Source organism: Struthio camelus, chromosome 11 (assembly GCF_040807025.1).
Source record: "Struthio camelus isolate bStrCam1 chromosome 11, bStrCam1.hap1, whole genome shotgun sequence".
Lineage (NCBI taxonomy): Eukaryota > Metazoa > Chordata > Aves > Struthioniformes > Struthionidae > Struthio > Struthio camelus.
Genome location: NC_090952.1, coordinates 7,604,150 through 7,620,575, shown reverse-complemented (window position 1 = coordinate 7,620,575; position 16,426 = coordinate 7,604,150). Strand labels below are relative to the sequence as shown.

At 45.9% G+C, this 16,426-nt stretch overlaps 2 long non-coding RNA genes across 7 annotated transcripts in view; one reads left to right on the top strand and one right to left on the bottom strand.

Annotated features, from left to right (window-relative positions):
- LOC138068821 (uncharacterized) overlaps nucleotides 1-9,885 on the top strand; it is a 148,902-nt gene extending 139,017 nt beyond the window's left edge. Inside the window, exon 4 of the long non-coding RNA XR_011143582.1 lies at nucleotides 9,823-9,885. This is a non-coding gene — a long non-coding RNA (uncharacterized lncRNA). The remainder of the gene's footprint in view (nucleotides 1-9,822) is intronic.
- On the bottom strand, nucleotides 5,361-14,590 carry LOC104150922 (uncharacterized). 6 transcript variants are annotated; one of them, XR_011143579.1, is made up of 6 exons: nucleotides 14,008-14,590; nucleotides 11,768-13,857; nucleotides 10,576-10,699; nucleotides 9,831-10,015; nucleotides 7,217-7,387; nucleotides 5,361-5,711 (listed from the first exon to the last, which is right to left on the bottom strand). It is a non-coding gene; the product is annotated as an uncharacterized lncRNA (long non-coding RNA). The 6 variants fall into 6 exon arrangements; XR_011143580.1 differs by having other exon boundaries at nucleotides 9,831-9,938; XR_011143577.1 differs by having other exon boundaries at nucleotides 9,831-10,699.
- Nucleotides 14,591-16,426: the final 1,836 nt, after the last annotated feature.

The window sequence follows — 16,426 nt, the reverse complement described above, 5'->3', positions numbered from 1 at the left end:
ATGTGAACTGTTTTCTTTATGTCACACACAGGGCTTGGGATTTCTCTGTTTTTCTTTTTCTTTGAATGCTTTTGTCATTCCTTTTCTTTGGCAAGAAAAGACGACAGGCTTTGGAGGCTGAGGAATTGCTGCTGGAGGAAGGCAGCAATGAGGTAAAGCAGGGGGTGTTTGCACTCCAGTATTCCCTGTTCGCACCTGAGAAACCTCTGGACTGTTAGGGAGAAGCATTCCTGCAGCTTACGGGACGGGCTTAAAGAAGGGAAAAGAAGAAAATCTACCACAACTGAACAAAATGTCTACCTTCTCCGATGTGTGGGGCACATCCTGGGTTTAAGGTTTAACACTGATGTATTCTCTTAGGGTTCAGTCTTGACACACCTTTCCTAACCCTTGTTCCAACAGTCTCTGAAGAGAGAGGAAGTTTGTCCCACCAAGAGCAAAGGGAGTGGATTTCCGAGCGTTACTCCAGATTTGAAGCGGTGCCTCTGCAAATACAATTTACAGAGCCCAAAGACCTGCTGTTCTAGGGAGAATATAAGGATTTTTAGACCCTTTCACCCGCTATTTTACAGGAGGTCAAGAAGCTGTTAAGAATTGCTTTCAAACTGAAGAACTTGGGAGGAGCGTGACCTGGGCATGGCCGGCTTCCCCCCACCGCCTTCCCCGCAGTGGCCATGGGGATGTCCCAATGCAAGCACAAGTTTGTGCCTGCATTTTCATTTGCCCTGGTTGCTGGAACAACCCTTTGGGAGCCACCAGTGCCCAGTCTGGTTTAAAAGGGCCACAAGTTAATTGGAGTCACAGGAGGAGTTGTTGGACTTCATTTGTCTCCAGAAGGGGGCAAGAAGAAGTGGGGTGGAAATTCACTACTCTCTTCAGTCTTAAATCCTTGGCCATGAATGATTGGACTCAGCTGATGAATACGGCCTCCTCCATGTTGTCAATACCTTTTACAGCAGCCCTGCACCAAGACTTTCATTAGCCCAAGTGCCTTTCGCCTGTGTTTCGCATCCGGCAAATCCCTTCTGCTTTAACATATTTCTACCACTGTGTTCCCCATGCCAAGTTACGTGCCTGCCAGGAGATGTGGTCTATGTGTGGTTTTGTTTACAGTTAAGTCTTTTTCTTTCCTGGTAAGCATTAGAGAAACGCTGTGGCCTGTAGTGATAGAGGAGATCCTGAATTTTTTTCATTGCGTGAGTAAGCTAGTTGTTAATGAAGCCAATTCCTTTATCAGATGCTGGTTGCAAAAATATTTGTTACATGTGCTGGAACTAATTTCTCATCAGTTATTTACTTCAGGTGGGGATTACAGTAGGCTGTGTTTCATCTGATAACTTTTGCAGTTTATTAGATGTGAATTTACTAGCTGCGAACAGTTGACTAATATGACAGTCACAGAAGAAACAAGCTGCACCATCCACAGTATAACAATCGTCCTAAATTAGCTCTGGCCAAAGTTCATATTTCACAACCCACTAAATAGCTTTCTTATGGATCATAAGATGAACATATTCTGAGTGAGGCAACTGAGTTTATAGGATCTTCAGTATAAGGTGAACACTTTCTAACAGATCATGACATTATCAAAGTGCTATATGAAATTAGCTCCATATGCTGTAGCAATGCTGTAAGATTTCACCCAGAATTTCATTTTCAAATGTTTTTCATTCAAGTTCACTGAGGGTAAATTGGAAACACTTGGGTATATCCCACTTATGGATCTGTTAAGACCCACTTAATTTTAACATATGTGGATGCGTGGAGAGAGAGAGAGGCGGGAGAGGAGAATTGTAGGATGGGGTGAGCAGGAATAACTCTATCTACTGGTGTCTTTTGCAAATCTCAACATCGTGTATTTGCTACGTGTTGCATGAGTGCTGCTGTGCAAGCCACACTCTCTAGGCCATGACTTCTTTTGAAAGATGGGATGTTCAGCCTGAATGGGTGAGAGGCAGCCCTTGGATCCTGCCTGGTCGTAGCAGAGGGTTAAGCCCAGGAGCTCAGGCTCAGCTCTGCCACGGTGACGGCAGCCAGCTGGCAGAGGCCACAAAAGAAGAAGAGCCAATATAGAAGTGCCCTGGTGCTGTGCCTGTGCTGTGCCTGTGCTGGCAAGGCGCCTGGCCGGTTTTATGCCCTCCTTGCCAAAGCGTAGTGCTGTACCCCAGGACTCAGGGTGGCTCGGGAGAGTGGGGTGGGGAATTGCTCCCTTTGCTTTCTCGAGCTCTGCAAGACAAACGCGGTGATTTTTTTCAGTAATTGGTGGGTAACAAATGCGTCAGAAATTCTACCTGGCTTTAAATGATTTCCTCTCTTTAAAAGAAACTGTATGAAGAAGGGGTTGCAATGAGGGATTCGTGTTTCTTGCGTTAGTGATTTGAAGAGTTAGACAAGGAATCAGACTGCTTCAGCAGTCGCTGGCTGTGAGAGATGAAGAAAGGCAGAGAAGACGTTTGTGTAGACTTTGTCACACTTTACTTTTAGGCTAACAGTATTTCTTATGTGAACATACTGCATCTCCTACTGGGAATGTATTAAGAAATGGACTTTAGTGGCACTACTGTTGTCTTTTTGGCTACTTGCACAAGATTTTACAAAATACTGTGATTGGGATTATGACAATTAATCCAAACTAATGGGTCACTTGGAATAATGTATGAGCAGTTAGAAAATTGAGTTTTCCTCCTAACTGAGTTCTGCATTTACATATATCTATAATATTTAATTACGGGCAAAAGCACTGAGCATTACTTGTGTAATAGGACTCCTTAATAGAACTCTTCTGGGCCTATTAAATGTACTCGGCTTCAGTGGTGCTGATAGCATTTTTGTGGGCTAACCACGTTTCATCATCAAGCAGGTTTTCTATGCTAGGCAAGGTATCTTTGTCATAAGGGGAAAATGTAGAAGAGGGCTATCAAAGGCGCAATCTAGCTGTTGCAAGGAAGCACCAGGATATGGCATGCAACAGCTATTGTGGTTCCAACAACTCATCAAACTGGCAGAAATAAGAACGTCGAGGGAGTTGATTGCATAGCTTATCCATGTCTAGGAGGATATGGTTTTCATTTTGCAAATGCTATTCATCTAAAATCTCGAATGCTCATACCCACAGCGTGAGTGTTTCTGAGTTTTGCATCAGAGCCTGGAGTTAAGAAACACACGTGCGCACCTTTACATCTGGTGCTTTTATGAATCATTTTGAGGAACTGTTACTAAGCAGCAGCAGCTATATCGTGGCTCCTTTTTATAAAGAAGAAGGGCTGTGTTGCTCATTTTGTTTCCAAAAAATTCATTTGTTTCATGTTCCCAGAAGGTACTTTTATTCTCCCAGAAAGGTCAAGCAGAAACATTGATGTAAGTCCTGTTTATGGCAATTTTGTTAGATTTCCAGCAATTGCAATGGAACATATTTATAACAAGTATGTTTCTCTCTAGGGTGATACCATTAGTCAAAATATGCTTTCTTATATTTCCACTACATAAACACAAATATCTTTTAAGAGTCAAACTTACTGGTCAAACTTGAGGATTCCCACAGCCACATCTCATTAGTGGTTCAGAAGGCCACGATAACCATGGTTTCAATATGGGAGGAAAAGGTTTTGTTAGGAGAAATAACTTCAACCAAACTAGAAGGTTGAAAAACAGGATAATATTCCATGCGAGGGCTAGACTATTGTCCTGAAAGAAACCGCAAACATAGTAAGTCTGATGATACTTGAAACATAAAACTTCTGATTCAGCGTGCTAAGGATCCAGGCAGGTCTGTGTTTGGTGCTGACAAACTTTATTATATTCAGTTCACTAATATATTGGTCAGCCCTGATGCAATGTAGCCACTGACTCAGCATACAGTTCTCTGCAAGTATTCCTAAACATGTGGTTATTCTAGTAGAAATTGTAAAGAAGCAGACCTTCCACTGATAAAAACTACAGTAAGAGAGATTTGACAAATAATACAAATCAAACGGCATTACTAAGCAAACAGCAGACCAGAAGTTTTAGTAGTATAGCCGTGGTGGCAAATGAGTTATATGTACCCACTTTCATTTCATTTCTTCATCCATAAGGCTTTGGTTGAAATCATGAGAGATTTCATGAGTTAATCTAGAGAGTGTCCACATTATGAGACAAATACTGATCGAGTTGAAAGGATTTTTTAGATCTCTGGCAACATAATAATCAACTGAGTATGAACTAATTGTTGAAAGAAAAGCAACCGGCTCTTAGCATCATGTGAAGTCTCAGTGGGATTTGTCTCCAGTGTGTGTTAGCTGTCTTCTTCCACATTCATCTCAGTATGAATGGTGAAGTGGTGTAGACGCAGAAACTGTGTTTTTGGTTTTGTTTTTTTTTTTTAAGAATTTCAGAAATAGAACACCTTGTACACTCTTTTTAGCTTCATGTTATTTTCAGTTTTATAAAGTGAATGATTAAAACCGAAATCAGGCCATTTGTGTTAAAAGAAAGTCTTACTGATCTACATGAAACAAAAGTAAATAAAACTTGGAAGTACAAAAATCCATTTTATTCCTCCTGCTATAACTGAGATGCAGTTGCTGGAAGCACAGACCCCCTTCTTGGGGGTCTATCAGCAAATTCATTGACAATTTTTGGCAGTGATATTGTTAGCTGATCTACATGTCCTACGATCTAAGGGAGTCGAAACAGAATTTCAGGAAGAAGTTCCAAGGAATAGCATTAAGGGCGTTGTCATGTATCACTATGTTAAAAACACTAACTACAATTTAGCAGGAAAAAAACTGGCAAAATCCTGCCTACTTTAGTCTGCCAATATTTATGAGTACTCTTGGGGCTCATCGGCATTACAAGAGAAGAGTGAATCTAGTGATTATTTTATGTTCTGAAAATTTTGGGCCAAAACTTGTTTTTCACACAGCATTTCAAGAAAATTATTTTGTTTTTCCCACAGACTGTAATGGAGGACTGACAATAAATTGCATTTTTCTCAGGGTCATCAGCTATAATTCACAATATCCATTACATTGCTAGCAGTCAGAACCTAGACCAGCTGAAGCTTGTAGGAAGCAAGAGAAAATGGACATGGACCATCAAAGGCAGGCTGAACCAGCTGCGGTCACTACAGTAGCCTTCTGTACACAGAAGACTAAAGGTGACACTCGTAGGAATTTTATAGGGTGCCCTAGTCTTACATGAAATGTATTTATCTGGAGATCTGTGACTGTACGAAGAGAACATTGATCAGTGACATCATTGCTTTTTACAAAGCTGCAGCAGGACTCAGCGTGATTTTGGAAATCAACTTAGTGCACCCAGACTTTCACCACATTTTGGAGGTAGACGCTACGTTTAGGAATAAATCCATGTGGATAACGTTCTCTGTGCTTCTGATTGCTTTAATTACATCTCATCAGTAATAGCTCTAGCTTCTCTACCTCCAACTCTCCATTAGATAATGAAGGTGAATGAAACGTACACAGGAATTGAAAGCAAAATAAAAATGAAGAAAGCGGACATTATCTTTAAAGCATAATAAAGTGAATAATTTTCATTGCATTAGAAGACTATGTAGAAAAAGAGGCAAAGAGCAATGGAAGTAATTGAAGGAGCCTGGTGAGGACAGGTGGGAAGACATATCTCTAGGTTATTAACACTAGATAATGACTCCCCACACATATCACAATTACGCTGGACTATATCTGTCACTGCTGAGGTGGTTGAACGTCCTGAAAAGAAAAACAGTAGGAAAAAGCTCATGATTGACTTTTGAAAAGAAATTAAAGTATTAAATAATTATAACATGGATAAACAACAATTAAGGATGAAAAAACTTCTAAAAGTAATTGAAGTTGAGCTCTAGAGAGGGCGTAGAACTATTCAGTATTTGCTGTGGAGCTACAGGCAGGAAATTGAGAAAAAGATCCTAAGGGTAAAAACTGAAATTTGTTCCTTTCCAGTTTCTAATTAGGGTGGTACAAGTTTCATCACGGAAGCCTAAAGAATTCAGTGTTACACATTTTTATAGCATACTGTTACAGGGGATGATCTGTTACTGTCAGATATACAAGCTACATCTAAGCTACTTAATAGCTTACTATCTTATTACTACTTAATAGTATCATTGTCGTTAGTTTATTGTCTTCTGTGTGTCTGCAATGCTTGGTTGCTTTCTATGTTTATTCAGCTCATAGATGGACTAACAGGAAAAACATGGATCATGGCAATGAATATTCAGTAGCTGTATCACATTTTGTTTGATGAATTATCTGATAGATACATTAGTAGATGCTTGTGGCTGTTTTTCATGTATTGTCTGAGGCAAGAGCTAATACATGACTTACATAGGACCGCACCAAAAAATTTCTCCTAGCAGCAACTAAACTTCTGCATATCTTGGATCTGTAGTTTTAAAAAGGCAAGTATTTTAGGAGATTTTTTTTCCAAAAAAAAACCCCCAAACAATTCTAGTGTCCTAGCAACAGTTACACAGTTGATTACAAATATCAGACTTCCTATCATGGCTATTATGGAATTCATTCTAGAAATCCAATTGAATTGATTCTGTATTCAAACTAATTACCAGACTGAAACAGGTTTGGGAGAAACATCAGATGCAAATGCAATTGGAGCATCCTCCAGAAGATGGGTATACAGCAGTGGAGAAAAGAGTAAGAAAATACATCAGATCAGTATTAAAGGTACTGATTAAAAAAAAAAAAAAACTGCAAATGAAGCTCATTTTTCTTACAAAGCCTCTCCTGGCAGTTTGTGGGGGAGGTAGCATGGATTTGAGAGGATCCTACAGCACTGGTGTTTGTAAAGTATGTGAACAGTATGTGGCAGATGTGAGGCAGTTATCTTGGAGAGTAGACTAGCGCTCAAGAGCACTCGCTCTCTTAGGAAGTGCAAAATCTGATAAATCTTTTGGTAGGTGTTTTACTTTCAGAGGCAGATTACCAGTGTGCTGCTGCGGTCACATGAGATCTCTCTGCGGAATATCACCATGAAAACCACTTAAAAGAAAAAGAAATCAAAGACACTCCAGTAAGATAGAAAAATTTACAGAACAGAAAAAAACAGTTGCCTTTAGCCAGTTCTGTAGGCTCTAGCTAGAGAACAGTGAGCTGAATGTGGAAAATGCCTCCCTCTCAGTTCATTAAGGACCGCTCCGTGCAGTGATTAGTCCAAATCAGTGTGTACTTGGTGCCAATGATGGGTAATGTGTACTCACCAAAAAGATCATCAGACCTGAAATCCATGAGGTTGGATTTCTTGATCCTGTAAAGTGACAGGCTCTTCTTTAGGCACTGGCTGTGCTTGAAGAATATACACAGACAATATAGGGCTCTTGATGATCTGCCCTGGGACTAAGGTTTCATCAGAAGAGTACAGGTACTCCTGGCTGAAACAGATTTATGTTTTATATAGAGAAGCAATAGTGAAGAGGAATCATGATGACAACAGCAAAAAGAAATAAAAAGATGCCTACAGACTGAACTGTGGCAAAGAAAAAAATCTCTTAATTGAGAATAGAGTCACAGTCAAGGGCTAGCCATGCGATAAGGACCACTAACAGAGAACCAGCCTCTGTTTGAGACTAGGCTCTAAAGCAGGGAGTTGCAAAAACGTGCCTTGGCATTTTAAAAATGCGTTGTCTGTTGGGGGAATACAAACACTGGTAATAAAAGCAGGTAAACTTTCATGTCCTGCTCACTTATTTGACTACAGTCTTGAGAACTTAATATAAGCCATTGCCTTCTTATGCCTCTTTACTGACCTACTTGGAATGAGTTTAGTGGTCTCTGCTCAGGCTCCAGGATCTGCAGGGGATGAGGACTCGTGCATGCATCAGGTTAGCACCTCGGGGCTCTTGCCGTAGATGCAGAGAGGGGAAGCTCTCCTACATATCTTGAGGAGGTCTGTGAAAGAGGGCTCTCAGCTGCTGCCTTACCTCTGCCTCAAGCAAATCCCTGTGAGCTCCTCTTGGTTTTCCTTCTTATACCCAAGCATGACCCCAAGATACTATGTTTCCATACCTGAACTTCCATCAGGACCCCAAATCAGCATGTTTTTCTTGTTATTTTATTATTTGCTGTTCTTAATCGAATTCTTTTTCTTCTCTAACTGTCTTCACCCCATTTTTTTTCCCACTGAGAAGTGGTGCCTTGTGTTTATTTTGATAACTTCTCTCATCAGATAGGATGCTACTTTTCACTAGTATTTGAGTTTGATATCTAAGATAATCGTGTTGCATATATGACAGGATCATCACATTTGTGGGTCAAATTTAACTCCATGCACCTTTCCTCTGCTCTACATATTTAGGTAAAGGAAAGTACTAAAAGCCCCAGGAACAGCATATTCAAGTCTATACCTTTAGTAGGAACTAAACGCACAATCATGCTGTTCTCCCTCTTTCCTTGGGGTTTGTCCTCCTTGAACTGCCTCAGGGATAAAACTAGTAATTTGAAATTTGCATCCATATTATCTGTTCCGTTCCCCATCCATACGCACAGTGTTCAAGAGCCCAGGGCAAAGATGCCATTATACTCAGTCACTAACAAACCAGGTGCAGTCAAAAGATCTAACAGAATGTTAATAAAAGGTCTGATGAAGAACAAAAAATAAACAAACCTGCTATTGCACCTGTAAGAATTGCTGCCACCAGGAAATTAAAAAATTACACATGGCATATGCTGCCTGCCTACACCCAGTACTGCTGTTCAGCTCTGAAATCATGTCTGCCAGGTCCATGTAGACTTTGCAGAATCTGGTGAGTTTACGAAAGTGTCATTCTCTCCCATGCATCGCTGAGCTGACTACATACCCGATGAATTTTTCTAGTTTACCTCCAAAGAATCACATAATTGTCTATATCTCATTCTTTAGAGACACCATTGAATTTTATCTTTATGTTAAAAAGACTGTTTTGCAGAAGCTTCATCAAGGTCACTCAAAGCTCCACAGTATGTTATTTTAAAAGAAAAGGAAATAATTTACTGGGTATAAGTCTGTTTACCTGGTTTCAAAGTTCAGTAGTGTTTCTCTCCCTGCCTGTTTTGTTTTTCTCTAAGGGAAGTATGTGAGGAAATTCCCCTTCTTCTTTGCAAGAAAAAAAGGCCCATCCATTAGCCTAGCAGACTTAGGTTACTGCCAATTAATGCAGTTAGTCCTGTGTCAAAGAGTAAATGTCACTGATAAAAGTTCAGGGTTCACTTGACAATTGTGTGTGGCAGGAAAGGAAGGGGGATGGGGAAGATGGGGTTGTTGTAGCGGTATAGAATGAAATTTGTTGTTATGTTTTACCTTTAAAGGAATGGAATAGTATGCATAAAGTGCATTTAAAATATGTTATTCAGGGTGCAAAATGAAGAACTCAGAAAACAGGAAATGTCAACGTATGGTATTTCATGTGACATTTTACCTAAAAGCATAGCATGAGTGCATTTGATCAGATTTCCAACATCTGTGGAATGCATGGAGAGAATAGTCTTGGGGAAAATAAGTCAGTCAATTTTTGGGCAAGGCTACAAAGGCAACAAAACGAGTCATGATTTTTCATCCCCAATGATTTATCTTTATATAGTTACCACCACTGTGACTTGTACAGGTCGATGTCCTATGATCGGCAATTGAACTGGATGGACGTCAGTGCCGATTATTATTACGTGGACTCCAGCACCCTCTAATGGTCTAATGCAGGGCACTTGTTCACTCTCCGTTCCTTATATCGTTATAAACAAGATGACTGCATTTGTAGTAACATGAGACAAATTCTGCTGCAAATGGCCACTTTTTCACTTGGTAGCAGGTAACAGTTTTTTAAATATCTTTAAGGGCTTTACCTGCAATCTGCATTGATGGACACCGTTACGTACTCCGTATGCTCTGCCTGTATTTCCACGTGAAGTTATGAGGAACCTCTCAAGCGGGGGCTGGGATGACTGAGCAACCTGAAAGCGCAGGAAGCAGATGATGACCCAGAAGCCCTGAAATCACCCTGCAACTCGCAGTCGAAGCCTGGCAGATCCTACAGGACAGGACAAAGAAAGCTGTGCAACCCGTGCAGGGGAAAAGGTCAATCTACTTTCTGCTTTGCTGTTAATATTAGCGGCAGGATAATTGTCCCAATCTAACTCTTGTCCCACAGCTGTCAACAGAGATCTTAAACTGCTGTGTACCAATATAGCTCTATTTCCTTCAGTAGAGCTCTTCCGTCAAATGAGGACTTGCCCCGTTTTCTTAATTTACCTTATCCACTGCAAGATAGTGCCATAGCATTGTATCCACCTTTTGTGAATAAACGTGTGATAGGATCAGTGTATGCAGGCACAAGAAGCTCGTGTAAAATGCAGCAGTTGCGATACAGAGCTGCAATGTCCTGCTGAAAATAACAAAAAAATAGGTCTTCCTGGGATTTCTGGGAAGGCTGAGAGCTTTAGTGTGTAAATGTGGCATCCTATGACTTGTAGTAGAGAGCTCTGACGGAATAAAGCAAAAAGACAGTTTGGCGATAGAGCAGTGCCAATCAATTTTCATTAAACTTTCACTGTTTCCCACCACTTAGCTGGAAAGATGGGGAAGGCGTACTTAAATTGTGACTCTCTGAGAAGTCACCAGTCAAGGATCTCTTTGAAGTCTGGAGATGGATCAGTTGCCTGCAGTTCTTTTTAGAAGAATCCTGATTCTTTGGCCCACTAATCCTTTGAACGTTCTGATACGACAGCAACGGAAATCAGAGAAAGCAAATAAAACATTATATTACACGGTGTCATAGTATAGCCAAAATTTCTCTCAACCTAGGGTTTCATAAAAACTAAATCATCATCTGTAAGAAACTCAGATACAGTATCCATTTTTAGTAATACAGAAATAGAGCAAATGCAAATAAATTTGGCAAATGTATGAAGTGCAAATGTTTTAAGTTCAAGCAAAATTCAAATATAGTTTTGCTTAATTCTAGACCTTGTTTATGATTATGCCTTAAGAACTCCTGGTGTTAAAAAATCTTAATAATTTACAAACTGATGAAATACCTTAGTAGGTTCATAGTTCTTCACATTGGTATAAACATGCTCTTTGATCACATTCTCTCCTCATACCATTTGTGGCATATACAAATCATTGCCAGTTTCAGACCAAACTGCTGAATTCTGGCCTGTCTGCAACTAACCACGAAGGGTGCCAAAAACCTCCGGCTGCAGGAGGGTGCTGCCTCTGCCTTTGTAACGTGTGCGAGCTGCAGGTCAGGCTGCAAGAACTACGCACAAAAATCTGGGTGACGGCCAAGATTTTAATTAGTAGTTGCAAAGCTCGGTATGCCCTGTCTCTGGAGCAGCTCTCTCTTTTTCTCTGCAAGCTGCCGTTTCCTTTCCATTTTCCTGAGAAAGCTTAGTCTAACGATTCTGCAGCAGCTGGGATGCAGCATTTTTGATCCCAAGCCCACTGCTCTGGTTAGATTTAGTGTGGGCTGTAAGACTTATCCAGTCACCCACAAGCACTGGATGTGTGGTAGTCCCAGGATCTGATCGAGGTAGGGAGGGTTGCTGTGTTTTCCTAGAATAAATGACAAAATGGGCAAGCTTTGAGCCCCTCTGCAGACTGCTAGGGGAGGTGAGCGCCCAGGCCTCCCAGCTGACTACCTGCAGTGTCTTTGGTTCCCTCTTAAGGTCTCGGACTATCACAGATTCTTGTATATCTGAATATATGAAAAGCAAATGATAAGCAAAACCATGTATGATATACCCCGATATAAATATATCTGACAATAAAAAAAAGTTACCTCTTTACTTTACATGCACCAGGTCAAAAGTAGTTTGAAAAATTAGATCTTCACAAGCTTTGGCTCATTACAGTTTGTGGTGGCTTTTCTATAGCTCTCCCTCCACGTACCTTCGGGGCCTCTGCATATTACAAACTCAAGCAGGATTTTGAAGTTAACAGTGGTGAAAGTAACTGGCACAAACTTTGATTTTCTGGATTAGAACATCATTTCAAAACACATGCTGTAGTTTGTGCCCAGTGTTGTAAAAAATTGACATTTGTTTCCTGATATGTCCAAGTTATTGTTTGGATCGATAGCAATGATAGCACCATCTTAGCTTGGCTCAGTCTCAGCCTTTCGATCCTCAGCTCTTTATAACGGTGCATTTCCTGACGCTCAGCAATCTCCACGGGCAGCATGACCCTGGTGACTCACCACCACCTTCTGTTGAGGATCCCAAGAAGTTATGTTTTTCAAGAAAGAGCTGAAGATCATGAGGTTTATTTAAATTACCCTAAAGCTGCTGCTTACTCGATGTGTGTGTCTTCCTTCTTCAGTTAGTGCTTCATTCTTTGACAGCAGTTTTAAATAGTCCACTTGCACATGCCCGTGAATACTATGAAACCCCAGCTTTCTGAACTCAGCAGAAGTTTGCTTCTTTGTTTAAACAGTTGTGCGTGACGTGCATTATCAAAAAACTGTTCAGGGTCAGACTCAAACTTCAATATATAGATATTACATAGGAGAACAGCAGGCCTTCCTGAACCACTTTCTTACTGTGTCAGGCTACTTGTAACTGTTGTAGTTGCTCTAGAGGCCAGTTATGCTGCGCATCTTCTCTACTTTGTAAAATTGGCTGAAGCTCAACTTCAGATTCAGTATTTATTTCGAATAACATTTGTAGCGTTGATCGCTGAAAAGGTGCAAAGTACCTTACACCAGTTAAATCTAACTCCAGTTGGCCGTTTCAACTGGGGAGCTACCATTTGAACCACGAGTACAAAAACTCTGCGGTAAGAACTGCAAGATATCAAGGCTGCACGATTATCTTTGTTTTGAAGCGCTGTACTTGGGAGTCTCTTACCTCAGATGCGCTCATGTTTATATGACTAAGTCTCCCCTGGAATCCCATGAAACAAGAGAGTTTTGAAAACAATCCATGCGGATCTTAGAGCACACAGCAAAGCTGGCTGCTGAACAGAGAAAGTCCTGACCTTATTGACAGAGGTATTATCTGAAAACATCTGCTCACTTTTACAGTGTTCCAGGGCTATCTGTTGGAGAGGTTGCTTTCCTGCTTTCTGTACACACACGCATGAAAAATACATAAAGGATGCGCTGTACCTCCCATGCATGTGATTAACTGTTTAGAGATTTTTAGGAGATGAAAGATTCTGTGAGGCATTTCAGATAGTGAGTTAGCTCACAAACAATATTTTTAAATCTTAGGGTTGTAAAATATATTGCTGGCAAAACTGTTGGCTCCCCAGCTCACGGCAGTGTGGGAACGGAGGAAGAAAGCAGGCATTCACAGTTTCCACTTCAGAATACTCAAAACGTCTAGTAGAGGCGTCCTGAACCTCTTCCCTGAATACCCTGCGAAGAGGCATTTCTCCTTCTTTATATGGTCTTTATGGACTTTATATGGATCATAGACCATGGATTTCAGCATGTAAGTTAGATGCGTGAGATCTGGCGCGCAGGCTTACAAGGGGCTCAGGCCGATCTATGCGGTGATATCGCCAAAGAACTTTTGCTATAGTAGAGACTCTTCAAAAGCCTTGTTAACCTAGACCGCACACAGACAATTTTAAGAAGTAGCAAAACGTTCAGTTTTTGTACTAAACATAAAGTTTCGTAGCCAGAACGAGACGAGAGCGAGCAGAGAGTTGTGCCCCTATAGACCGTAAAAGGGGCAGAGAAGGATGTGAAGGCCACTTTCAGTGCCCTCATTGCGAAACACATACTTGGACAAAATGAGAGGATGCAGAGTCATCTCCGTTTCAAAATGATGAAAGAACTAGATACGAAATCACGAGCGTGGTCCCAGGATTTGTAACTGACGTCTACACTCAGAGATGTTGGCAGGAGACTAGCAAACATGGCACCTATAGTCAAAAGAGAAGATTTGATACAGGCAGTAAGAGGCCTGCAAGTTTGATACCAATAACAGGCAAAGCCTTGGAACAAGTTTGGAGAAAAAACCTAAAGAACCAAGAGGTGACGGGAAGGCGGGGTGAGTTACACCAGGGTTTTACCAGAAGGACGCTCCGTTAGATCAGTCTCTCTTTTGACGGGAAAACTCATTTCCTTCACAGGGGCAATAACAGTGGATTGAATTAAGCGAAGCGCTAATTCGGAAGGCATTGCTGAGCGTGGGGACGACGGGGATTCCTTCGGGAACTGGAACAGGGTGGAGAGGCGGATGACTTGCGGGGTTTTTTGTAGCAGTAAATGCCATGTTAGCAGGTTGTAGAGGGGACGCCAGTTTGGTCCCTCAGGTTTCCCCGGAACTGACTTTATTGTGCATATTCGTTATGAATTACGCTTCTGAAATCTGAGGGCGGCGGAGAGCTGGGGTGTTGTCATGACCGAGAGGAGCAGGATGATCACACGAGAGCAACGAGATAAAGGGGGGGGAAAAAGGGCGGAATTGCGTGGTTAGCAGCCAAAAGAGCTTTCGCGACAAAGCTAAGGATTCCTCAGTCAGAGAAAAGGGAGGGGGAGCGTGTCGGGGCCGTGCAGGGCCGTGGGTTCGCAGGGTGCTTCGGCGGGGCGTCCGCGGCCGAGGTGGGGACCGCCACACCGGGCCAGGGCCCAGGGACCGCCACACCGGGGCCAGGCCCCAGGGACCGCCACACCGGACCAGGCCCCAGGACCGCCACACCGGACCAGGCCCCAGGGACCGCCACACCGGACCAGGCCCCAGGGACCGCCACACCGGGACCAGGCCCCAGGGGCCGCCACACCGGGGCCAGGGCCCAGGGACCGCCACACCGGGGCCAGGCCCCAGGACCGCCACACCGGGACCAGCCCCCAGAGACCGCCACACCGGGGCCAGGGCCCAGGGACCGCCACACCGGACCAGGCCCCAGGGACCGCCACACCGGGGCCAGGCCCCAGGGACCGCCACACCGGACCAGGCCCCAGGACCGCCACACCGGGGCCAGGCCCCAGGACCGCCACACCGGGGCCAGGCCCCAGGACCGCCACACCGGGGCCAGGCCCCAGGGGCCGCCACACCGGGGCCAGGCCCCAGGACCGCCACACCGGGACCAGGCCCCAGGGGCCGCCACACCGGGGCCAGGCCCCAGGACCGCCACACCGGGACCAGCCCCCAGAGACCGCCACACCGGGGCCAGGGCCCAGGGACCGCCACACCGGACCAGGGCCCAGGGACCGCCACACCGGGACCAGGCCCCAGGGACCGCCACACCGGGGCCAGGCCCCAGGGACCGCCACACCGGGGCCAGGGCCCAGGACCGCCACACCGGGGCCAGCCCCCAGAGACCGCCACACCGGGGCCAGGCCCCAGGACCGCCACACCGGACCAGGGCCCAGGGACCGCCACACCGGGGCCAGGCCCCAGGGACCGCCACACCGGACCAGGCCCCAGGGACCGCCACACCGGGGCCAGGGCCCAGGGACCGCCACACCGGGGCCAGGGCCCAGGACCGCCACACCGGGGCCAGCCCCCAGAGACCGCCACACCGGGGCCAGGCCCCAGGACCGCCACACCGGACCAGCCCCCAGAGACCGCCACACCGGGGCCAGGCCCCAGGACCGCCACACCGGGCCAGGCCCCAGGGACCGCCACACCGGGCCAGGGCCCAGGGACCGCCACACCGGACCAGGCCCCAGGGACCGCCACACCGGGGCCAGGCCCCAGGGACCGCCACACCGGACCAGGGCCCAGGGACCGCCACACCGGGGCCAGGCCCCAGGACCGCCACACCGGGGCCAGGCCCCAGGACCGCCACACCGGACCAGGGCCCAGGGACCGCCACACCGGGCCAGGCCCCAGGACCGCCACACCGGGACCAGGCCCCAGGGGCCGCCACACCGGGGCCAGGGCCCAGGGACCGCCACACCGGGGCCAGGGCCCAGGACCGCCACACTGGGGCCAGCCCCCAGAGACCGCCACACCGGGGCCAGGGCCCAGGGACCGCCACACCGGACCAGGGCCCAGGGACCGCCACACCGGGACCAGGCCCCAGGGACCGCCACACCGGGGCCAGGGCCCAGGGACCGCCACACCGGGGCCAGGGCCCAGGACCGCCACACCGGGGCCAGCCCCCAGAGACCGCCACACCGGGGCCAGCCCCCAGAGACCGCCACACCGGGGCCAGGCCCCAGGACCGCCACACCGGGGCCAGGCCCCAGGACCGCCACACCGGACCAGCCCCCAGAGACCGCCACACCGGGGCCAGGCCCCAGGACCGCCACACCGGGGCCAGGCCCCAGGACCGCCACACCGGACCAGGCCCCAGGGACCGCCACACCGGGCCAGGCCCCAGGGACCGCCACACCGGACCAGGGCCCAGGGACCGCCACACCGGGGCCAGGCCCCAGGGACCGCCACACCGGACCAGGGCCCAGGGACCGCCACACCGGGGCCAGGGCCCAGGACCGCCACACCGGGGCCAGGCCCCAGGACCGCCACACCGGACCAGCCCC